Source organism: Thermobia domestica, chromosome 15 (genome assembly GCF_964235325.1).
Source record: "Thermobia domestica chromosome 15, izTheDome1.hap1.1, whole genome shotgun sequence".
NCBI classification, from domain to species: domain Eukaryota; kingdom Metazoa; phylum Arthropoda; class Insecta; order Zygentoma; family Lepismatidae; genus Thermobia; species Thermobia domestica.
This window is the reverse complement of record NC_137468.1, coordinates 12,481,709-12,506,946: the sequence shown is the minus strand read 5'-3', so window position 1 is coordinate 12,506,946 and position 25,238 is coordinate 12,481,709. Positions and strand designations below refer to the sequence as shown.

The following is a 25,238-nucleotide window of genomic DNA, read 5'->3' as shown; positions in this document are numbered from 1 at the left end:
ATATTAATAAATTAAGTTATTGTGTTGAGTCAGATCTAATATCAATATGAAAGACACAGAAATACATATATAGATATTTTTTTAAAAAAAATGTACGAAGTGTGAATGACACGATGCGTTTTCATGCACAACAATGTTAATTGTAGACATAACCAAAGAGTGATTACAAAAGAAATTACAAGATATATATTTCTTTGTAAACTAGTAAAGTATAATTTGCTTAACTGGAGTTACGATACTTCTCTTTTTTTGAAACGTATCCCCTGGTTTACTAGATGAAGTACCTTACACCATTGACTGACCTACACATTCATAAATACGTAAATTACTAAAAGAAATCTTTTATTGAGTAATAGTTTCTTAGTATTACCTACAAAAATGTTGCACTTTATTATTTGTGTTAAAGAAGTAATCAGTAAATGTAGAGGAGGATAAATTAATATATTATACAGGGGGTTACGTAAATGTATCACAATATTTTGACTATTCCTCACATCCAAATAAGAAAAGAAGTTCATATGGACGTTTTAGAGCTATAGGGTACCTAAAACCTGAAACAAATGAACTTGAAAAGTTCATAGCTCCACTATTATGCAACCTATCATAGTCGCGTCAAGACTCATTGAGGAACTGATATGTGAACTATCCAAATATCCATGTTTAAGTATGATCCAGTACTTGCAAACCAATTTTTAGAGGTAGGTGGAGAGTGGTCAAGTACTCCCAAATAGCATCTCTAAAAATGATTGTGCAAGTGCCGGAGGTTCTGAAAGATGAATATTTAGATAGTTCACATACTAGTTCCTCATTGATGTCTTGACTCGACTACGATTGGTCCTATAGTAGTCGAACTATGGACCTGTAAAGTTCATTTTTTCATGTTTTCGACATTCTACTACGAACTACGAAACTACGAAACTATGCACTTCGGACCACAGGTTCATATGAATTTTCTTATTTCGATGTGAGAAAACTATTCTCAAAAGATTGTGACAAATTTTTGTAACAATCTGTAAGGGTTTATAAGTATACAAGACGCTCTATAAAAATAAATTAAGTTTAGGTAGACTTTTAATTAGTTTTCTTTTTCGGGTGACTCTTGCTGTTTGCTCCTCTTTCCTTGTGATGTGTCATTACACTAGGCGTTGTTATAATTTATACATTATTACGACATAACAAAAAGTCACTGATTTAAGTACATGTAGTATCGTTAGTTCCTTGAAACGAATGGAATAAGTGATATTTTTGACTCATAAACTCTCTCACGTCCTGAAAATTATCTCATATTTTGTTTTTTTCGATTTTCTCAAAAACTGCACATGAGAATTTACACACCCATTTCATTTTGTTTAGTCCAATGGGATTCATCGATTGATGTGTCTCATTTCTGGACTCTTTTTTTTTTACCGATAAATGGAAATGATATAGGCAGTTATACCAACGTTCCGCTAATTGCTTCTGATCTACCATGTAATAAACGTGATTTTATGTAAACGAAATGTAATAATAATTTGAAAATGCTCATATTTTGTGTATTTCAAGAATGAAGAATAAAACTGACACGGTCCAAAACAAGCTCATTGTAGATATGTCAAATGGAAAGATTACAAGAAAACAACCATTACCCAAATTTCATACGAGGAGAACAAGGAGTTTCTTCTCTGCAAGGAATAATACTTACTCGGTTCCAGGATGTGGGGCTGCCAAGAAATACAGTATAATAAACGAACTACAACAGTGATGAGATAAGGAAGTAGTAATGTGAAAACGTGTTACGAGTAAAGAGCAACTGGTTTGAAGAAATTGAAAATAATCCTTCTCTCATTGGATTTCAAATGTACCTGTACAGACGAAACATTGATTTGTTAAGCTTGTTAAAGAACAAAATACATACAATAAAATTGAAGCAAGTAGCAGTGTCCATGTACACCATGTGAAGAAGTTTGAATTGTATAGCGAGATATTTTCTCAGTTAATATTATTGAAACCGAAAGTATATGACTCTTTTGTACACGGTCCCTGGACAGGCGCTATATTATGACTTTTTAGAGTTCGGTTCCTGTACGTCCCTGTTTGGGAAGACGTATTATGACGTTTATGATTCTATCCTTATTCGCTAGGGGGCCATATACAACTCTCCTGGGTACGGTCCCTATTCGGGCGCCAATATTTGTAACAGTATTGGTTCGATTTCGACTCTTGTTACTGTTGGAATCGTTCAAGGTAGACTAATGTTGTCTCAACCCAAGGCACTGTTTTGGAAATGAGGTATGAATTATCATCGAGTATAGACTTGTTTACTTAATATATGATATTCCAAACAGTGACAAGAGTCGAAAACGAACCAATACCGTTACAAATAGTAGTAGTTCAATACTTCCGGTTTGAATATCACGGTTTCCTAACTTTTAACCCTCTACACCCTGATTTATATCCTACACCTAAATTGATGGTGTTCTATAAACTAGTTCTTGAGATATTTTGTCTTTCGGACGCACGGACGTTAATGGACAGATAAGGTAAATATATAAAGAAATTTTCGTGAACCAAACTTGTTAATAACAGCATTTTGCATTTATGAAAACGGTTTAAATACAGAAAATGGAAGCCCTTAGATGCCAATGGAAAAGCAAAAGCAAAAGGACCAATTTTAAGACAATAACTCAAATCACACTGAAAAAAAAAATCCAAACACTTTCAAACAAGAATAATTGTGGAGCAGCAGATAATGTATCTGCATCGTAGGTACAATCACAAGAGTCTACATAAGAAAATCAAAGGAAACAATGAGAAATAAGTATCCATGGTAAATAGATCGACAGGAAACAGGGCGTTCTTTTCTTAACTAATAATCGTGGAAACAATTACCAAAGAATTCCACAAGAGCTTAGTGACAAAATATTAGTAAGTAATATACTGAAACCAGATGTTTCTTGTGTACGAATGTGCCAAAATATTGAAAACTTACCTAAGAATCTAACAAATGCTGATTAAGTTGACTACTGACGAGAACAATTAAGTTTTCGGGTAGAAGTGCTTTTGGTAAAACATTTTACTATTATTGAATCAATTTTGTTCTATCTTGATTCGGAGAACGTTAACTGACTGAGACTAGTACTCCCTACCGACAAACGGACATCACAAGAGAAAAAGTTTTGAATTTAATGAAAACTGAACCAATTAGCAACCAAATTTCACAAGATGAATACGTTGAAATTCGGTGAAAGACTCTTTCAACGATATTGTTTCACCAGACATTTATTCAATTTATATAACAATGCCAAAAAAGAATTTACAAGACAGTTTCAAAGAACAATTTTAAAAGTCTTAAAGATTCTGGGGCTGAGTTCCAGTTTTAGAAATGGTCGTCTCAGATAAAAATTGAAGTTCAGACTAAGGGAAAGAAATTTTTCAATAATAATGATAATAATCCTTTATTGCATAAAAAAACAATCCTTTATATTTTACCGAGGATTCTATACAAGAAGTTGTTCTACTTTAATGTAGTCAAACCAGATACTGAATCGAAAACTCTTAATCTTCTAATCTGTCAAAGAAACAATAAAGAAAACTAATCATGAAATTATCGAATAAGAATATAGAAAATATTTTGTAACAAAACAAGCGAAGATAAGCCGCTCAGAACATTGCTTCAAAATATTCAGTATTGCTATAAATAAATAAAGCTTTAAAATGATATAATTTGTATAATTGGGCATTGTTTAAGTATAACGGATTTGATTTTCTCAATTCTCAAAATGTTATGCTAATGATTAGTTAAATAATTTAAGAGCTGATAAAACATTAATTCTTACAAGAACAGACTTTTAGTTGAAATTGTACAAAATTATTTATTTAAATATCGACACATAGTGTGAGAGTAATATTGTAAAATTTCAAAGCATATGCATAATAATTATTTATATATGTTGAATCCTAGGAAATAATACAGAATTCTATTTTTAAAGTGTTTTAACTACACTAAAATACGAAATGTAAACGTGGAATATAAGCAAGGATAGGAACGAAGAAAGAAGCCTTTACGAGGAAGAAAATACTATTTTGTGGGACCTTGAATAAAGAGTTGGGAAAAAGACCTCATAAAATGCTTCGTGTGGAGTATTGTACTGTGTAGGTCAGAAACATGGACATTACGCAAAAATAATGAAAACTGACTGGAAGCTTTCGAAATGTGGGTGTGAAAAAGAATGGAGAGAATTAGCTAGGTCGAGCGGAAAACGAATGAGAGGGTGTCGGAAATGGTGAGGGGAGAAAAGAACAATTTTAAATAATATTAAGAAGAGGAAGAGAAACTGATTGGGACGTTGGTTAAGAAGGAACTGTATCATGATGTATGTGCTAGAGGTATGGTGGCAGGAAAGAGAGGTAGGGGGTGAAGTATACTACAATTAATGGACAATATCAAAACAGAATAATCGTACGTGAAGACAAAGAGGTTAGCGGAAGATGTGGAGCATGAAAGCTTCTCAATTGCAGCAAGTGACTTGCCAATAATGGCAGAATACCTATGATGATGATGATTAACTACGCTGAAATTATAGCAGAACCATTAATATTCACTCACTGTAATAAGGGGTTTAAATATCGATCTTTCAGGTACTAAAATTTCTTTGCATCTACAAACACTATTAAATGTACATAATTTGATAATAGAAATTTTAGAAACCTGCTGGAATTACGAAAGATTCTGAGAAAGGTAATCGATCAAATATTTCTACAAAAAGTAAACGTATGGTGATACTATATGTATACCGATTTCGCGGAATATGAGATTCAAATTATAACTCTGAAGTAACAAGGATAAAAGTGTACCGCTGCAGAAATTAACGAAACCAACAGTTACAAAATTTTCAGATCTTACAATGAATATAATGCTAAATATTTTAACTCTTTACTTTCCAATCAGAGATGGGAGGATATAAACGCAGATAATAATGTACAAGTAGATAAAATATATAATAATATAAAAAAATAGGGCTCATCTTTGATGTTGCTTTTCCGACCATAGAGAAAAGTTGCAAAACGGAGAAACAACTGTAAATGGATAACACCATCCGTTTTACAAAAATGATCTAAGACTTTTTAATGAAATATAGAAACTTCAGAAACCGAACATAAACTTTACTTTAATAATTACAAAATACAGAAACAACGATATAGTAAAGGTTTAGTAGTAGAAAAAATCCAGATCCCTGATGTTGAAGTAGAATAATCACCATAAAACAATGTGGAAGTTTGGAAATGAAGAGTTAATATAAACACCATAGATTACTGCTTTTTTAATGTACAATATTAGATAAACATGTTACAGATCTCCTGGAAAAAACTGAAACTTGTTAAAAAACATTTTCTAACTACGTAGATATAATATACAAAAATTATATGTTAATACGAACCATAAACTGAAATCTAAAAGCCAGTAACTGTAATCTGTTAATATCTGTTAATTTTTGTAGATTTTTATTAAAGATATTGGAAATATAAATTGTTAACATAATATAAAGCTCATATAGAAAGCAAGAAATTAAGATCAGCATTTACAAATCTTCAAACTGATATTAGAATATTTGAAAGTAATCCAGACTTAAATTCTAAAATTCTGCGATGCACACGAGAATAGCTCACGGTTTTTCTATGAGCAGATCTTTTTCATGTTACATACTTTTTTTTTTTTTAACTTTGAAAGAATTACCAAAATATAATATATGATAGATTGTGACAACACAAGTGTCATATACGAAGTTACATATTGTCATCACAAGTAAAAATGGAAGACAATACATCGGAAAGTTTCGGAATTGAAGTGAAAACATAGTAATATGATGATATTCTTCCATCAACAAACAACAGCGTGTTTCTAACTTGCAAATTGTAATAATAAAGTAATTTTTACCTGAGTAATCTTATCATTTTTATCGTCAGAATTGACAAAGTATAAACGTGTAGAACATTTGTACAAAAATGCAATAAAAATAGCATCATAAATCACATATTTCTACTTAAATCAAATAGTCTACATACTTTCGTTTCTTTATATGAAGCGTAGACTATCTATCTTTAGATATATATGCATCTGTCTAAAAGACATTACACTTAAGTTGAAAATCATCAGAGTTTCTCTCACTTCTGGTTTTGACAATATTGAAGACTTATCCACTAATGCAAGAGATGTCCTTAGAATTGGCAGTAGAGTTACTCTCAGAGATATATTGTTGTTTAGTACTTGCAACGAGCGACTCAGTTGAACTACGTTCTTGTCACTTTATAGACAAGTATGTTTTCTATGTTTCAATTAAACCTACACGAAATATAGCATGCACGGAATGCTGATGACTCCACATAAGATGTAACCAAACCTGGCATTAGCTCTTCCACTAATATTGCATTCTCTTTCTTTTAAAGAAGTTTGCCATTGGTAACAAGTTCTTGGCCTGTAACAGGGTTCATGAGAAGTGCAGGTAATTACTGAAAAGGTTCTAGAAAAAACTATTTTGTCTAACTATACAATATTCTCCATATTGTCTTGAAGTTTGTAACTGCTTCATAGTCTTTAAATATCAAACATTTCTGAATACGTTGCACGTCTTTCTCTTAGAAACTTCTGAATTATAGTTGCAATCAGCTGCAATTTTAATGTATCTGTAGCTAGCTAAAATCTTAATTGGTACCTTTACGTACGAAAGAGTCCCTTGCAGCTTCAATACATTTAGGAAATCGATCCCTTTCTAGGTAAACTACTTCTGTTTCTTGTGTAAATTTAGTCCAGTTTCATTTTCTACTAAACTACAATGGTTAGTACCAATTGCACCTAGTTAAATGTTTAGGATTTTCAACTATCATTATGTACAGAAGGAACAATGATAAAGCAGTCAAAAATTAATCAGTACTCATCTTTCTCTAAACAATAAGAATCAGTGATTATCTAAACAATCGAAAAATAAATACATTCTAAGATGTGATTTCTTCAAGAAAATTATCAAACAATAATATGATTTCTATCAGTACTAATATCGATGGTTTATGAATGACTAGTTTAATTTTTGGAGGAAAAATGTGAACATTTAAGTGAACTAATACCTTTTATATCAATGAATCATCATGAAACTTGTATTTTTTATGCTTGTAATCCCCAACTGAGTTTCAGTTCAAGATCAGCTTGGTATTCTTTAGGCAAGGGTTTAAAAGCCTTAGTGTGTGGTAATTGAAACTGTCCGAACAGCCGTATCTTCTTATTAATGATATTGTAACTTAATGTGCCCAACGACGTTGCCATATTTTTGGTCCCCCGTACACTGTGATTAATGACTTACACATGTGGATTCTTTCTTTCTTTCTTTCTATATACAGAAGGAGAAAATGAACAAACATTGCCCAACTTGCCTGCATATATGGGTCGTTTCTTCTCAACGGAAGAAGAAATATTATGTTGAAAGCAGGTTGAAAGTGTCAACTAACAAAGTAATACCAAGCACTCAGAGTTTCCTGACTACTTTTTTCTTCGCAGAACCATTTAAGACATTCCATTCCTTACTCATGTGACGGAGAAGATCAGCTTTTACTCACCTCCCTATTTTCGCCGGGAGCTGCCGTCCAGTTCGAATTTTGTTGGCCAAATTTCGGAGAAAATATTTGTTTTATTACCATGTAGTGGGAGGAGAAGGCTAATAAGTCAACTTTCTATACCACCCACTAAGGCTTTTAAACTCTTGTCTAAAGAGTAGTACAAACGCTACAAATGCTACACAACGCTATAGAGTATACATAACGCTATATTCCGAACTGATTAATGGAAGATGAACATTGATGCAATAATTAAGTTTAATTTCAGGAATTAATTGTTTTAATCGTAATTGTATGTCATGAAAGAATATAGCAGATATCCGTGTCCGTAGATTTTCATTTACTGATATGTTGTAGCATATCACTACCATCGTTATTTTTAGCTACCTAGAACAGAATTAACTACTTTTACCCAAGTAGATTTAAAACTGCCTGACAATATTGGGCTTATATTAAAAACTGTATTCTTACCGGTAAACGAAGAAAAAACTTTTACATCAAAATCACGTACCTAATCATTTTACAACCTAATCATTCCTGAATATAAAAAATCAAATGCAAAAACGTCAAACATTTAGCGACAAGATTCTCTTTTAACGAAATCAGGCTTTATCACAATTTATAGAATGAGTAAACTGGTGGATATCTACGAAAAATAACGATTGCAATGAATAAAACTGATGAACTGAGTTGGATTTAACGTGTATGTATTAAAGTGTTTACTTGCACAATACAGTATGGATACTAAAGTGAATTAAAAGTTTTATTTATCAGATAAAGTGGGTATTTTTATGCAAATTGTTTAAGTAAACGAAAAGAAATGACTACTTTCGAAAGTTGGAAAAACTGTTAAACTATCGAACTATGATAAAATTATATTTTTGCTAAATATTAGTGATAAGGCATGTACTAAATATGCACATTTTGATTAAGAGCCTGACATACTAAAAGTAATACAAAATTTCCATATTTCTTTTGCTTATTTTTCATAAGTGAAAGGAGATAATGAAATGCAACTTACCACAATCATAGATAATGTTGTTCTACAACAGAAAATATGAATCTGACAGTGTTGCCATCCATAGAAATTACTAGAGACCGGATGTTAGGCAAAATGCCTATTTTTTAATATTAAAAATATGATCAAAAATGACGTTTTAAAGTTTATATGGGTAGTTATAGTTTCAATTTAAGACCATTTTATTTTGCCTATTTTGCCTATTTCGCCCATTCCTGCCTAAATAATTGCTTTAGTGCCTAATGTTGCCTATTCTATGCATTTTCTTCAAATTAAGACTTATTGGGAAAAATATACATAATTTAGTATTTCAAGAAAGGGCTCTTTCCCTTTCGAGAAATACCTGGTGTTTCAAAACAATACCGACAATGTTTGGGAGATGATTCCTGCCACCAAGATAAAACAAAAAGTATGGACCAACTTGGGTGTACAAATACTTCCTTTCGAAGTCATAGGCAACCGAAAACATTAAAAAAAATGAAATTTAAAGGTCCATAGCTCCAATACTATGACTATGGGACCTACCGTAGTCGGATCAAGACTTCACTTAGGAACTAGTAAAGTGTCCTATGCAAATATCCATGTTTAAAAATCCTGCGATACTTTCGCAACAATTTTTATAGAGGTAGTTGATAGTACTTCAAGTTGTACGCCCGTAGGCAAATTCCTCCTATAAAAATTGTGCGTTAGTACCGTTATAGATCTATAAAGTTATTTTTTTTTCATATTTTTAGCAGCCTATAACTCCGAAAGGAAGCATTTGTGCATCCCGGTTGGTCTATACTTTTTATTTATCTTGGTGTCAGGAATCGCCTTCCAAACGTTGTCCGTGTTGTTTTGAAACATCCTTTATAAGTGCTGTTTGTAGTGAAAACATGTCATAAAACTTTGGACTGCTATGTGTACTGTCAATGCTGTAAAAACCTTCGACTGGTGTGTGTACTGATAAAGTATAAAATTTGGACTTTTATGTGTACTGATAAAGGCTGTAGAGAATGTATTTACCAAATATATATATGGAATACATGTCAAGTTTCGTTTATATATATATATATATATATATATATATATATAGTAAAGGAGATATTAAGAAACAGGTATATATCTATATTCTTCGAACATTATCTATGATTTCAATTTGCAAGTATTTTTTTAATTGTATTGAGTATTTATCTTCATTATTTCGAGTTACATTTTAATGCCTATCTTACTGCCCATTTTTTAATTTTAAGTGCCTATTTTACTGCCTATATTTTAAATTTTAAGTGCCTATTTGCCTGACTATTTTCCAGGTTTTTAATGCCTAAACATCCGGTCTCTAGAAATTACAATGTTGCTAGAAAAAACATTTCTAACAAAATCTAAGTTAAGGCAGCGACTAGAGCAACAAACCCAACTGCATTTGATTACGTATCATGTTGTGTTGGTATCCTGTGAACTACTTTTTTAAATAACAGTTGTATTTAGTTTGTAATAAACAAAATAGTTTTAACATACAATTATTAAAATTAAATAATAATGTTATTTAAATAGTAGTTCACAGGATACCAAAACAACCTTATACGTAATCAAATGCAGTTGAGTTCGTTCCTCTAGTTGCTGCCTTAATTTAGATTTTGGGAGAAATGTTTTTCTAGCAACATTGTAATTGCTATGGATGGCAACAGTAAAAATTCTTCAAGTTCATATTTTCTGTTGTAGAATAACAGCATCTATTATTGTGATAAGTTGCATTTCATTATCTCCTTTTACTTATGAGAAATAAGCAAAAGAAAAATGGTAAATTTTGTATTATTTTTAGTATGTCAGACTCTTAAGTAAAACACTTCAATAGGTGAAATTTCGCGTTACTTTCTCTCCTTGCTTTTAAATTCTTTGCTATTAACATAGTTGACTTAACTAATATAAATACTAAAATCAAACAAAATACTTTGTAATATATAATTAATTGATTAGGTAGAACATATGTATGAAAGTATTAAATGTGTCTTTTGAGCTTTCGAGCCACTAAAGGCTCTTCATCCAAGTATAAAGAAGAGAAAAATACTAGAGAAAATAAAAATGGCAGGAAGCAGACAGACAACTTGGCGCTTTATGATCCTCTCTAATAATTTGTCAGACGTCTTATCATTTCTACATTCCGATAATTAGTCATTAGTTACTCGAAAGCTAAACTTAGTGTTTTTAGTACGTAGTTTTTTTTTCTTTAAGTAAGCAAATATTACTATGTTTTTGATATATTCATGCTGTGATTCCTTTATTCTAATAGAACTGATCTATTAAATATACCATATTGGCCCAAATAGAAGCCGCACATTTTTCCCAAATTTCAACTGAAAAAAATTAGAATATGTCTTATTTTCGCTACCTTACACAATAGTGACATTTCATCATAACGAAAAATGTGCTGATTTCTCATTCTCTAATAACGATATTTCAACAATTGGATTGGGGAAACTGGCCGCTTTGTAGATACTGTAACGTTATCCAACAATAGCATTGTCGAAACTGTCGACATTCGTGATAACGTAGTCTTTGTTATTAGACATTAAGATTATGTAAGATTCTCTAAGTTATACCGGTAATATTTCTATTTAAATGGATCTACTAGTTTGTTGCCAATAAGAACGATCGTGCAGAAAAAAAAAACATCATCAGCCCTAGGATAAAATAAAATATGTACCTACCTAATTATATTTCCCTGACTTTCTCGGTAAATAGTTATTGTTATTTGATTTTCTCCACTCGCCATATATTCGGATACCATTTTTTTCTTTAGGTTCCTTCAATTAGTGTGGTTTATATGCAGGGACGGTTAATACTGTATAGCTTATGTAAAACTCCAACTTTTACAAGTTTTACGAAAACATAATAAGGAATGATATACTAATTTCTTATTTGTTATTTTTTTCTCTATTTGTTTCGTTACTTCAGAAACAAAACTCTCAAATAAATTATCATAATACGTGCCCTCGAACTTTCACATCGAGAAACAGTATCTCGTTTTCGAATTTTAGCTCAGAAGCGCCCTACCTGTATTATTAAGATCGAAAGAGTCATTTTTTATCCACATAGGTATTCTGCCACTATTGGCAGGACACTTGCCGCAACGGAGAAGCTTCCATGCAGCAGGAATTCAGCTAACCCTTTTTTTTTATCTTCACGTACGATTTTTCTGTTTTGATACCGCCATCCACTATAGCCTCCTTCGCCCCTCCCTCTTTTTCCTGCCACAATACTCTATCACACGTCTCTCATGATACAATTTCTTCTCAGCCCATGTCCCAACCACTTTCTCTTCCTCTTTTCAATTACATTTAAAATTGTCCTTTTCTCCCCCTCACTATTTCTAACACCTGATTTGTTTACCGTTCGACCCAGCTGATTCTCTTCATTCTTCTCCACATCCATATTTCGAAGACTTCTAGTCTTTTTTTTTCATCGTTTTTGTGTAACATTGAGCAGGATTATGTATATAGAATCCATGGTTTAAAAGTCTATTATTAAATGTCGTTGTTCATGTGGGTATATGACTTATGAACAGTGTCAGTAAAAAGGTAACAAAATCTGTCCAATCCATCCAACTCAAAGTTCAGTTTTGTTCTAGCTCTGGTGAAAAAAGATCCAAAAACTTGATTTTCAACAAAGAAAAATGCGCTTCTTAACATTTATATATGTTTAATTTTCCGTCATATCTGTCAGTGTGTAGGTAGTGTATGTTTATTCTCTATTTCTATCTTTTTGTTCTTGATAATGTTGGGACTTCGAAGCGAAAATTTGTAAAACAGACTTTATACTTTCATGTGAAAATTGGAGAGCATATCATGAGAGTATTGATTACTGGTAGTTAATTTAAATTTACTCTTGTATGATTTGAACAAGGCATACATGAACATTTCTCGAATCGTTCTACGCTTTTCTTTATATAATGAGAAACCAAAAGTGATAAAATGTTGACCTGAAAAATGGCTCAAGTTATACGATGAAAAACTGCTTTGGTAACAAGTATATTGTATAGATATTAATCATAAATATTTTTATTTTTCTGCGAAAGTGCAGAACAATACACTGGTAAGCATGCAAAGGTATAATGATCTTAAAACTGTACAAAAACATGCATTTCCACACAATATTACCCAAACATAAACCACAGAATTCAACAATATGCAACAAACTTATACACACATGTAAGGCCAATTCCATACGTTTTGTAACAAAATATAGGGTTTAGATTAACTACTTCACCGAACTTTATGTTACTTAATTTTTAATGTATCACATGAATTTGTATTCTGTATGGTAAGTTAATATTCTGGTAATATTATTGTGTTCGCTCATTCATGAGCCTTGACAACGAATTCTTAAAATTTATTTCTGAAGAATTGAGATATTTTGTTCATGTCATCGTTTTATGTGCACTCATGTCCAAAATGGTTGTCGCATATCTATAACTGTCTTCTTGTAAGAATATAATTTGATAATGATTTTACAGGGTATTTTTAATACTGATACTATGTGTATAATCAGGAAATATATATTTGTGGTAAATTTCATAGGAAAAGAATTATAAATATGAAAATTAGAATGAGTAAAACAAAATGTAGCTAAATTGACCAGATAATTTTATTTTCGTTTTATTGTTCTTATTTACTGCTCTTTTGACATGAAATTTGCCACATACATGTCTTTGCCGATTTTACACATACTAACATTATAAGAAATACCGGGCGAATTCGTTATCAAATTATATTCCTACAACATATTTATAGACATGCGACAATAATTTTGGACATGAGTTTACATTTGATATATTTCATTTGTATAAAACGACTCAATAATCTCATTTTCGTTCAAACGTTTATCAGAAGTACTTTGTCAATGAGACAATAAAATTTTTTCTTTGTCAACTTTTCAAACAAAACATAAGTCTATATGTTTCTGACAAAATTACATCATGGGTTATATATGTAATTTTGCGTGTGTGTGTGGCGGAAGAGGTTTCATCTGCTCTCTTGTGTTCTGAGATTTGCCTGAATTACATCGACTTGTTTTATATTTTTCTTTTAAAAATGACTAATATAAGATTTTCTTGTAAGTAGTAGCTTTCGTGCGCCTAATTCCTACAATACGCATTTATATTTTTTTATGGTGATTCTTAGAATTTCCTAGAATTCATTTCTTATTTCTCAGAATGACTTTATAATATATCAATTCAAGACCTATTTCTAGAAATTCATGTCATTCTGTTTATTTATTAAATGTTCTCGTCGATAATTTCCTTAATTTTGCCAATAGCTTCCTTAGAAATATACAAAAATATTTCGTGCTGAAGGTTGACCACAAAAGAATGAAAACAAAAATAAACCGCTTGGCGTACCGGCCCATTTGTAACCATAAGCCTGCTCCAGCGCCATCTGCTAGCGACCTTCCGAACTAAGTCCAGCTTAGCTTGCGAGCACGTGGTCAGCTCGCTGCGACGCCCTGCCCCTAGGGATGCGCACGAGACGAGACGAGACAGGATTTTCCTGACAAAATTCGAGTCGAGACACGTCTCTTCCAATAGAGAAATATATATTTTTCGAGTCGAGACATCACTTTTACAGCACATTTTCGAGACGAGACAGTCACAAATCTTGTCTCGTGCACATCCCTATCTATCCCTAACAAGCGCTTTCTAGACTTAATGACCCTCACGTCTTGTTTTCATGTGACTCCCCAGTTTGCCTCACAACGCTGGGTGGACACTGAAAATTGGGAAGCAACGGCCGGGAATCGAACCCGGAACCATGCAGACGTGAGTCCAACGCTCTAGCCATTAGACTACAGTGTTCTCTAAACCATAAGAATGGTTGATCATAATAAACTGAAAAATTACAGATTACTACCATCATTATCCAAGATGTCTTCATATTGGTCTACTTCTGCACACGACAGGAATAAAATAAAAATAAATTAAAAGTAAAAGCAAACGTACGCAGTTAGGTTCGGTAATTAAAAACACTATTTTTTACATAAAGAACGACGTCAAAGTTACCACTTCTATCTTAATGTAAAGTTCGTTAATGTAAATAGGTTGAAGTGGTAATTTTGAGGCTGTTTCTTAAGAGAAGAAAGTATTGTTTTTAACTATTGGGCTTTCGCTACTTACCTTTTTCATTAAATATTGTAATGTACCACGTTCTTGTGTTTATAAACAATTACAGGTGCTCCTGTTTGTAAACAACTACCACATGTATTTTACGATGGAGTACTACACCTTATGCTGAATTACTACAAGAAACAGACGACCACTAGCACCACCTACAGACACATGACGACAACGGAGCAGCAGCGTGACCGCCGCCCAGGAGGGCCTATATAACGAAGAGGACTCAACGGACAGTCACCAGTCTTCGATTGGTCTCCTCTCCTCTAGCTTGCCTGGAGCTCTAGGAGAAACTCAATTTCAAAGAATCTAGTTTGCTGCAGAACTCTCAGCTTCCCTTCCTCCCACATTAGCATGGACGGAGCTCTCTCAGGATTGCACGAAGCCTGCTTCGGGACTCTGTGACTTTTAACCCCCTCACTGCTTGCTTTGCAGCATTGAGGTTCCTTACACCACTCTACTTAGCTTGCACGGAGCTCTGTTGGGATTCCAATCTCAGGATTGCACGGAGTCTGCTTCGAGGCTCTGTGACTTTTAACCCCCTCACTGCTTGCTTTGCAGCATTGAGGTTCCTTACACCCCTCTACTTAGCTTGCACGGAGCTCTGTTGGGATTCCAATCTCAGGATTGCACGGAGTCTGCTTTGAGGCTCTGTGACTTTTAATCCCCTCACTGCTTGCTTTGCAGCACTGAGGTTCCTTACACCACTCTACTTAGCTTGCACGGAGCTCTGTTGGGATTCCAATCTCAGGATTGCACGGAGTCTGCTTCGAGGCTCTGTGACTTTTAACCCTCTCACTGCTTGCTTTGCAGCATTGAGGTTCCTTACACCATTCTACTTAGCTTGCTCGGAGCTCTGTTGGGATTCCAATCTCAGGATTGCACGGAGTCTGCTTCGAGGCTCTGTGGCTCTTAACCCCCCTCCCTGCTTGCTTCGGAGCATTGGGATTTCCTACACCACTTTACTTAGCTTACCCGGAGCTCTGTAAAGATCTTGCCTCAAGGCTAAAAGATCTTAGGCTACCGTTTTCCTACCTAGCATTAAAGAAAGTTATATTGTAGTATTTCTGTAAATACTGTTGTATTAAAACTAACTCTATAGCCTATGGAACCCGGAGGTTCAATGCCGTGTTCACAAAAGCTCTCCACTGACTTCTATCCTTAGCTAACTCCATCCAGGTTCTACTTTGTATTCCAATCTCTGCGAGATCAATTTTAATATTGTCCTCCCATCTGCACCTAGATCTTCCTAACGGTCGTTTTCCGATTGGTCTTCCAGTCAAGACTTTGAAAGTGTTTCTACTTGCTTTCATTCTAGCTACATGACCTGCCCACCTAAGCCTCCTAGACTTGACGACCCTAATAATGTTGGGTAAATCGTATAAATTATGCAGTTCCTCGTTATGAAGTTTCCGCCATTCCCCATTCCCGTTCCTCTTGGGTCCGAATATTCGTCTCAGGATCTTGTTCTCAAATACTTTCAGTCTATGTTCTTCCCTCAGAGTAAGCGACCATGTTTCGCAAGCATAAAGAATAACAGGCAAGATTATAGTTTTATGTACTTTAAGCTTCAAATTCCACGACAGAATTCGCGACGACAAGAGATTTTGAACCGAATAGTAACACGAATTCCCTGCTTTTAGTCGACATTTAATTTCTTCGTGAATATGATTTTCTGCTGTTAACATTGATCCTAGATATTGTTGTATTATTTTAAAAAAATATAATAAAAATCAGTAATGGAAGTCAACTCCAAACTCTAATTTATTCAACCTAGCTTTACCTACTCCTTCAAAGGGAAGAACTTTTAGCAATATTATTTAATTTTTATTCGTGTCACTTGAAGAAGTAAAACGGCATCCTTCGAAACATTGTGAAGAATTTGGATAATGAGATTAGTAAGTCGGTAATTTTTCAAATTATTCATATTTAAAATATTTTCGTCTCACGTCAGAGAGAACTATTTTATGTATGCGATATGGAAATTAATATACTCGTACCTCATTTATTAACGGAAGAATATGCATAGGATTACACTCTTCTACTCACGAATGTATAGTTCTCAACATGTTTTTGAATAACTTATTTTAATGTTCTGGTGAACAGACAGAGAAGTCATTGTTACTAGAACATTTTAAGTTACCGGTAATTTGTGGAATAATAGTTTATTATATGGATTATAATTCTGTAATGCATACTGTAATATACCACGTGCTAGTGTTTATATGCAATTACACGTGCTCCTGTTTGTAAACATCAACCACATGTATTTGCGTTGGAGAACTACGCCTGACGTTGGATTACTACAAAAAGCAAACAACGGACCAGTAGCAGACACATGACGACATGACAGCAGCAGCGCCACCGCCACCCAGAGCGCCTACATAACGGAAAGGATTCAACAGACAGTTACCAGTCTGCGATTGGTCTCCCCTCCTCTAGCTTGCCTGGAGCTCTAGGAGAAAACCCAACCTCAAAGCCTTTAGTCTGCTGCGAGACTTTTAGCTTCCCTTCCACCTGGCTTAGCTTGCTCGAAGCTCTGTCGGAATCCCAACCTCAGTTGCTTAGTCTGCTTTGGGGCTCTTTGACTTTTTAACAACCCCCTCACTGCTTGCTTCGGAGCATTGGGGTTTCCCATACAATTCTACCTAGCTTGCCCGGAACTCTGTAGAGATCCTGTCCCAGGGCCGCACGGTCTTGGGCCACCTCTTTTCTGCCTTACATACAGAAAGTTGTATTGCAGTATTTTGTAAATACTGTTGTTATATTAGAGAATTTTTATAATAAACCGGCAGTGGGAGTTGATTCCGGACTCTGATCTTATCAACCTAGTTCTACTTACTCTCTGCACTAGCAGAACTTTTACAATATTAATCAAACTCATTTGTTGTGATGTTACGTTCGCTTCTTTCATTTGTTGAATTTATGATCATCACAATATATATATTTTTTTTAATTTTACGAAGCATGTACTACAAATATGTAACTCTGTCTTCACTTTTAAAAGCACTGAATTAAAATAAATATCATGGAAGAGTGAATTGGCTAAAGTATCGGTAGTTCTTTAAAATTTCAAGATTCTATTTTTAAGTGTGTTTTCTTAGATCTTCTGTGAAAGGAAGCTATTTTTGACACTGTCCTGAAGTGAGGAATATCAATGTGAAGGAGAGCCGTGATACAACACGTGGTGATGAAGCCGTTGACATGAACTGTCAGTTGAGATATATTTGTGAAGATAATGGCAGGTGGAAACCAACTTAAGATTTGTCAAGGTCTGAACAACCCTTTTTTTGCCACTGTCGTAGTAAGCATCGCTCATGTAGCTACATTTATCACAGAGAATAGAAGGCAGTTTGGAATATGTAATCTCACAAGATTCTCTAACGGCATTGTCAAAAGAACTTTAGCAGAACACTTGAAATTGCGCAGGTCAGTTCATTTCTGTACTAGATGGAAAGAAAGCCTCTTGCATGAGAATTTCCAACTGGCTTATGACCGGAAGCTGTTCTACTAAGAACAAAAGTTTTGAGTCTAATCTCAATGAATAAGATCTTATTCTTCTCTTTAAGGTTAGTTTAAAGGGACAAGTTTTTTCGATAGATGGCACTACTGACTTCGTATCTCTCCCATATATTTTTTTATCTTTCACGAAAATTCACGATTTCTCTTACACAATTCAACCTACAGACTTCACATTTTTAGAAAAGGAACTTCATAATCTATCGAAGGCAATAATCCGTGCCGATTTTTTTATTTAGAATTTTCTTCTTTGTTGAAATGGCTTGATTGTTGAAATGGATATTCAAACCTTTAGCAATGGAACTGTTTCAACAATGAACAAAATTCTACATAAAAAATCAGCACGGATTGTTCTCTTTAATAGGTTATGAAGTTCCTTCTCTAAAAATTTGAAATCTCTAGGTTGAAATTTATATAATAAATTGTAAATTTTCGTCATGTTATTTCCCAACAAAGAAATTCCCCATGTTATTTAAATGGACCTTTTTGAACTTGTATCTCTATATTCTTTAGTGACTTATATAACCAAGAAGTCGTTAAGGTTGATGTCATAAAGTGAATTTACACGTCGAACAAGAAAAAAGTTATCTGTTGGTTATTCGATCTTGAATTCGGCTCGGGGCTGCGGTGGCTCAGTGGAAGAGCGTTCACCTCTGGTGCTTGGGGTCCCGGGTTCGAACCCAGCCCCCGCCAAGTCAACTTTGTGGTGGACAAACACTGTGTGTGTGGGTTTTCTCTGGGTTCTCCCATTTCCTTCTACTTTCTTCATTCCACCATTTCATTCATTACTCATCATCACGTCTCCTTTAGCCTAACCGGCATAACTGTGGGACGTAAAACTCAAAGATTTCATTTTTTCATTTGAATTCGGCTCTTATTAAACGCAATATTCATTACTTTAGTACTTTACATTTTACAGGTTGCATATAAGAGCAGTAAAACTAAATAGAAATCTAATTCATCACCTTCTTCGCTAACATTCCGTAAGATTAGACACAATTTATTCTTGATTACGTCGTTCCTTTGTCTTCCCTTTTGTTTGGTAAAATATTTTACTTACACAAAATATCCGCCTTAATAATTCTATCTTTCTTGTGCTGACAAGTGCACTATATAGATATAGTTTATTTTATGTTAAATACATATGTATTTATTTTTTAAATAAAAAAGTAAATTTGTTTTATGGCTTGGTCTTACAACTTCAACATAATGCATACTGTTTACAACACCAAGCTATCTCAAAATAATAAATACAAATATTGGAATCAACAAAATCAAGTAGATTTTCATATATTACTAATGCATACTCCTTATATTTCACATTTCCTAGAAAAAAAAAATGCATTTCGATTACTAGTTGGAACATTCGTCATGCTATTTTCTAACATAAAACTACTGATCGAGTTGTCTTCTGAGAGCAAGACAATGTACAATAATGCAAAACTAAATCCTGATTTAGAATACATCTAGTATATACAGGGTGTTTCAAAATAACACCGACAAAGTTTAGGAGCTGGTTCCTGACACTAAAATAAGCGAAGAAGTGTAGACCAACCTGGGTGCAGAAATCCGTCGTTACGCAGTTACAGCCTGCCGAAAACATGAAAAAATTAACTTTAAAGATCCATAGCTCCAAAACTATGGGATCTACCGTTGTCGGGTCACGACTTCACTTAGGAACTAATATGTGCCCTATCCAAATATGCATGTTTCAGAATCCTGTAGTATTTCTGCAACAATTTTTATAGAGATAGTCTGTGAGTACTTCAAGTTATATGCCGTAGCTAAACTCTATACAAATTGTTGCGTGACTACCTTAGGCTTATGAAACTTAAATATTTGGATAGAGTACATACTAGTTCCTAAGTGAGTTCTTGATCTGACTACTGTAGGTCTCATAGTATTGGAGCTATAGACCTTTGAAGTTATTTTTTTTATGTTTTCGGCAGCCTACAACTCCGAAAGGAAGCATTTGTGCACCCAGGTTGGTCTATACTTTTTGCCTTATCTTAGTGTCCGAAAACACCTCCCAAACGATGTCGGTGTTGTTTTGAAACACCCTGTATATCACACTTTAAGTCAGACGAGACTTTGGGCATTACGTTGTTAATATATCTTAAAGATCTTATGTTTTTCATTGTGTCTGTTATACGATTATTGAATATAACGCAGAAAACTATTAAATGGAACGCAGTTAACTGTTTTCGAAAGCAAAAAATTGACGGTAGAAAGATGTAAACACATTGAACGCAAGATCAGGATTTTGTTTTGAAGTACGAAGTAATTTTATAACTACTTAGTTATAAATCCTAAAGAAAACTACCATGCGTGTCAAATGTAGTTTTAAGTGCATATTAGCACAACATATCTGACATATTTATAATGCTTGTGAATTAAATTAAGTATAGCAAAAGTGTGAAAAACTAAATAAAACAAAAAAGCAAAGCAAAAAACAATGTATATCCACAGATTGGTTTCTTCTTTAAAATACGATCTATGTAAAAATGAAGAAATATTTTATAACAGAAAACCATGAAATAAAACAATTGTTAATACTTTGATATATCGTAAACAAAGTACCATTAAGTGTTAATGTGTTTTATACATCACATAAATACTCACATATATACATCACATAAATACTTTTGTGTTAACTAAAAAGTCTAAATTTTTGATATATACAAATATTACACTGATTTGCTATATACATTAGTTAATTTTCTCAAGGGTTAATTTCTTGATATTACGAGAAGTCAGTGAGTGCTTTTCTTATACAAGGAATATTAATTGAAGTGTGTAAATAAATACTTAAATAACGAATTCACAACTATTTAGTTCATATAATAACCCTAATCTTAACCCTTATATATTTCTTCACTCAAGCTCCTCAATTTCACGATTTCCACGTATTATTTTACGAGGGTAAGACAAAAATTATCCGTAATTTTCACCTAACTTTTCTTACATTGTCCATACCGACGTATGTCCTCGTTTATTTTATTATAATGCTGTTGTGGTCATCCCATGAAATTTTGACCCTGATTCCTCCATTTTTCGTTCTTTTGTTGCAGATAGATCATGGCCACTCCATTAGAAGTTTGCACCAAAGAGGAACAACGAGTAGTGAACCAGTTTTTGTAATCGGAAGGTGTATTAGGAGCCTCAATACATCAGACTTTCGTCACAAACGAGAAAAGTGTCTTGCCGCGACGGAGTGTCTACGAATAGATTATTTAGAAACGGACCTGGGCGTTATTCAATTGATATCTACGTGCTATACTGAGTAGCATGCGGAATTATTACGTGTTTAAATATGTACATAGTTCTTTGGAGACAGAAGTTGGAAAAAAGGCAAAGCTTCATGTTATATAACTACGTGCATAAATACGGATATGCTGGACAAATCGGTGCGAAATTACTTTTCAAATTAATTATCATCATTGTAATAATCAAGAACTTTTCAAAGCGTTGCTTATAGAAACATTGCTATAACACGATTGTAAACATATTTATTCTTTTAGCATACTTTAAATTTCTATAGATAATAAAGGAGTTTTCCGGTTTGTCATAAGCATCAGACTGTGTCACCTGATCAGATCAAAAGTCACTTTGCGTGCTAAATCGAAGTCTGGAGATTCCAAATCAAGATATGAGATATTTCAAGCACGTAACTTCCGTGTGTTACGCCCTGGGTAATTCGAAGAAGATGCGTATACTTTATCTTTATTATTGATTTTACTCAAACAACTTGACTTTTGACAATGTTCTATCCATATTTCCCTTATATGCTATACATCGTTGGCCTATGTTTAGCAGAAGGGGTCCAGCTCTTTTCTCTAAAAAATGTTACAATTTTGGTAATTTCTGTTCACATTAGGTTAGTTTAGGTAAACTTAGGTTAGGTTCGGTTAGTATATGTTTGGATTGTTTATGCTATGTTAGTGTTTGGGTCCAGCATAATTTTCCAAAAAATGGTAGAATTTAGCTTATCTCTACTAATATTAGGTTAGTTTAGGTTAGTTCAGGTTACCTTAAGTTACTTTAGGCTAGGTTAGGTTAGATTTGGTTACGTTCTGTTACGTCTAAGTACTTGCATCATTCATTTCTCCTGTAAATTTTGTGTTTTTTACGTGCTTCTGGACCCCTTGTACTAAACATACTCCACATCGTTTTTAAGCTCTTCATTATATCTCTGCAATAAGCTTTCAACTAGCCAGCTCCTTATTATAGTTTTTGATATATGTGGACGACTTTATTTTTTCACTGATTTTCCATTGACTTTAATGTTCATGTTTCCTGATTTTATTAACTATGTTCCATCCATTTTAGAGCAATTTCTTTTCTGAATGTTGAATCTACATAGTTTGATTTATATTTAAGCTGAATTTCAGTCATCTCCCTCGTTTGGCTTTTGTAATAAGTGGAGGAATTATTTGTTTTCATTGATTTCCCATTGACATTAATGTTAATGTTTCATGTTTTTTTTGACTATATTCCATCCATTTTAGGGCAATTTGGTTTTCGAATATAGAATCTACAAGTCTCTTCTACATTTGAGCTGAATTTCAGTCATCTCCTTCAAAGTTTGTTTACATTTGAGCTGAATTTCAGTCATCTCCTTCAAAGTTTGTTTACATTTGAGCTGAATTTCAGTCATCTCCTTCAAAGTTTGTTTACATTTGAGCTCAATTTCAGTCATCTCCTTCAAAGTTTGTTTACATTTGAGCTGAATTTCAGTCATCTCCTTCAAAGTTTGTTTACATTTGAGCTCAATTTCAGTCATCTCCTTCAAAGTTTGTTTACATTTGAGCTGAATTTCAGTCATCTCCTTCAAAGTTTGTTTATATTTGAGCTGAATTTCAGTCATCTCCTTCAAAGTTTGCTTACATTTGAGCTGAATTTCAGTCATCTCCTTCAAAGTTTGTTTATATTTGAGCTGAATTTCAGTCATCTCCTTCAAAGTTTGTTTATATTTGAGCTGAATTTCAGTCATCTCCTTCAAAGTTTGTTTATATTTGAGCTGAATTTCAGTCATCTCCTTCAAAGTTTGCTTACATTTGAGCTGAATTTCAGTCATCTCCTTCAAAGTTTGCTTACATTTGAGCTGAATTTCAGTCATCTCCTTCAAAGTTTGTTTACATTTGAGCTGAATTTCAGTCATCTTCTTCAAAGTTTGTTTACATTTGAGCTGAATTTTAGTCATCTCCTTCAAAGTTTGTTTACATTTGAGCTGAATTTCAGTCATCTCCTTCAAAGTTTGTTTACATTTGAGCTGAATTTCAGTCATCTCCTTCAAAGTTTGTTTATATCATTGCAACCAGATAAGTCCTTAGAAATATATCTTATAACAGCTTCTTCAGCACCGTTTCTTTGAATTAGTTCAACTTCAAAGATGAAAATTTCAGATGTTCATATGTGGAGAAATAAAGTAATTATTAAAAATCATAAATACCCCAGCGGAAACGATTAGATAATATATATTCTTTGCTTAAAAGTACTATTTGGCTGAATAATATGCTAACAACTATATTGTCTTATTTGCTTCGAATTTATATTTACGTAAAATAATATGTTTTATATCTAAACTTGTAAACGAAAGTAACAATAATAGAGAACCACTAAAGATAAAAAGTAAACAAATTTATCATCTTAATAGAATAATAATAAAATTTATATAGAAGTGTAAGATATCTTGTATCTCAAAGAATGTAAGAATCATAATGTGTCCTTAAAGTTATGCAAGCCAAAGTTTGATTGCGTATATCCTTTGAATCAAGAACGATAAAGACCTAAGACTTAAAACAAATGTAAGCGTGTTCTATGTGGATATTTTCGAGATCATGACCAATGTTGGAATTTGTAACATTTTTGTGTACTAACAAAAGAAAGTACCGAAAGTATAAAATAAAAAAAAAAATGTAAAAAAAATATAGAAAATCAACATTTGGTTGTAGAGAACTGATTTCCTGCGGGTGAATCTCTATGCATATGTGTAGTATGCATCAACATTTATCCATTGGTGTGAAAATGTGACAAAGTTGATCCAGTGTTGCCATATTTAATGCAAGTCTGTAAAATGAGTACGCGTTTTTTTGACAGAAACGCGGTCCCTGCAAACACAATTGTCGTAAAATTGCAACAGGTGTGTTTTAGGTTAACTAATGATAAGCATTGAGAATTAGCACATAATTAATAACCTGAGTTTTTTATGCAAAAATTTGCGATAAAACCATTCCAGCTAGCAATTCTGGAATTCTCATTGCTTATCATTAATTAACCTAAAAACACACCTGTTGCATAATTTTAGGACAACAGTGTTGGCAGAAGCTGCGTTTTTGTCACAAAACACTCATTTTACGAACTTGCATTAAATAGTCTTTTTACATGGCAACACTGTATTAACTCTGTCACATTTTCACACCAATGGGTAAATGTTGATGCTTACTGAACATATACCTGCAGGAAATCAGTTTTCTGCGACTGAATGTTGATTTTCTTCATTTTGTACATTTTTTTTTTTTTTATTTTATACTTTCGGTACTTTCTTTTGTTACTACACAAAAACGTTACAAATTCCAACACTGGTCATAATCTTGACGTTATCTACACAGAACACGCTTCCTTTTATTTCAAGTCTCAGGACTTTATCGTCCTTGGTTCAAAAGATATATGCAATCAAACTTTGGGTAGAACAACTTTTACGGATACACTGTATTTGAATGAAGAGAAATTAAAAACAAAAAATAAAAATAATGTTTTTCCAATGTTACTCAATGCATTGCAGGCTGCTATGCAAATGGAAAGAAATAGGAGAAAAAAGAAAAAGGGATCAATACTAGTTAAGAATAAGAGCATCATTCACAATCCAAAATGCATAACACAGGCATAATCATCAATCTTAAGAAAACAGGAATAAAGCATATCGCATTATTATTAATCATGCTTCGAAATGACAACACTACCAAAATTAAAATG

At 33.3% G+C, this 25,238-nt stretch overlaps 1 protein-coding gene across 1 annotated transcript in view; it reads right to left on the bottom strand.

The window, feature by feature from the left end:
• The window catches only part of LOC145672079 (vesicle-associated membrane protein 3-like), a 100,358-nt gene that overhangs the window by 30,193 nt on the left and 44,927 nt on the right, over positions 1 to 25,238 (bottom strand). The gene's annotated exons all lie outside the window — the stretch shown is intronic.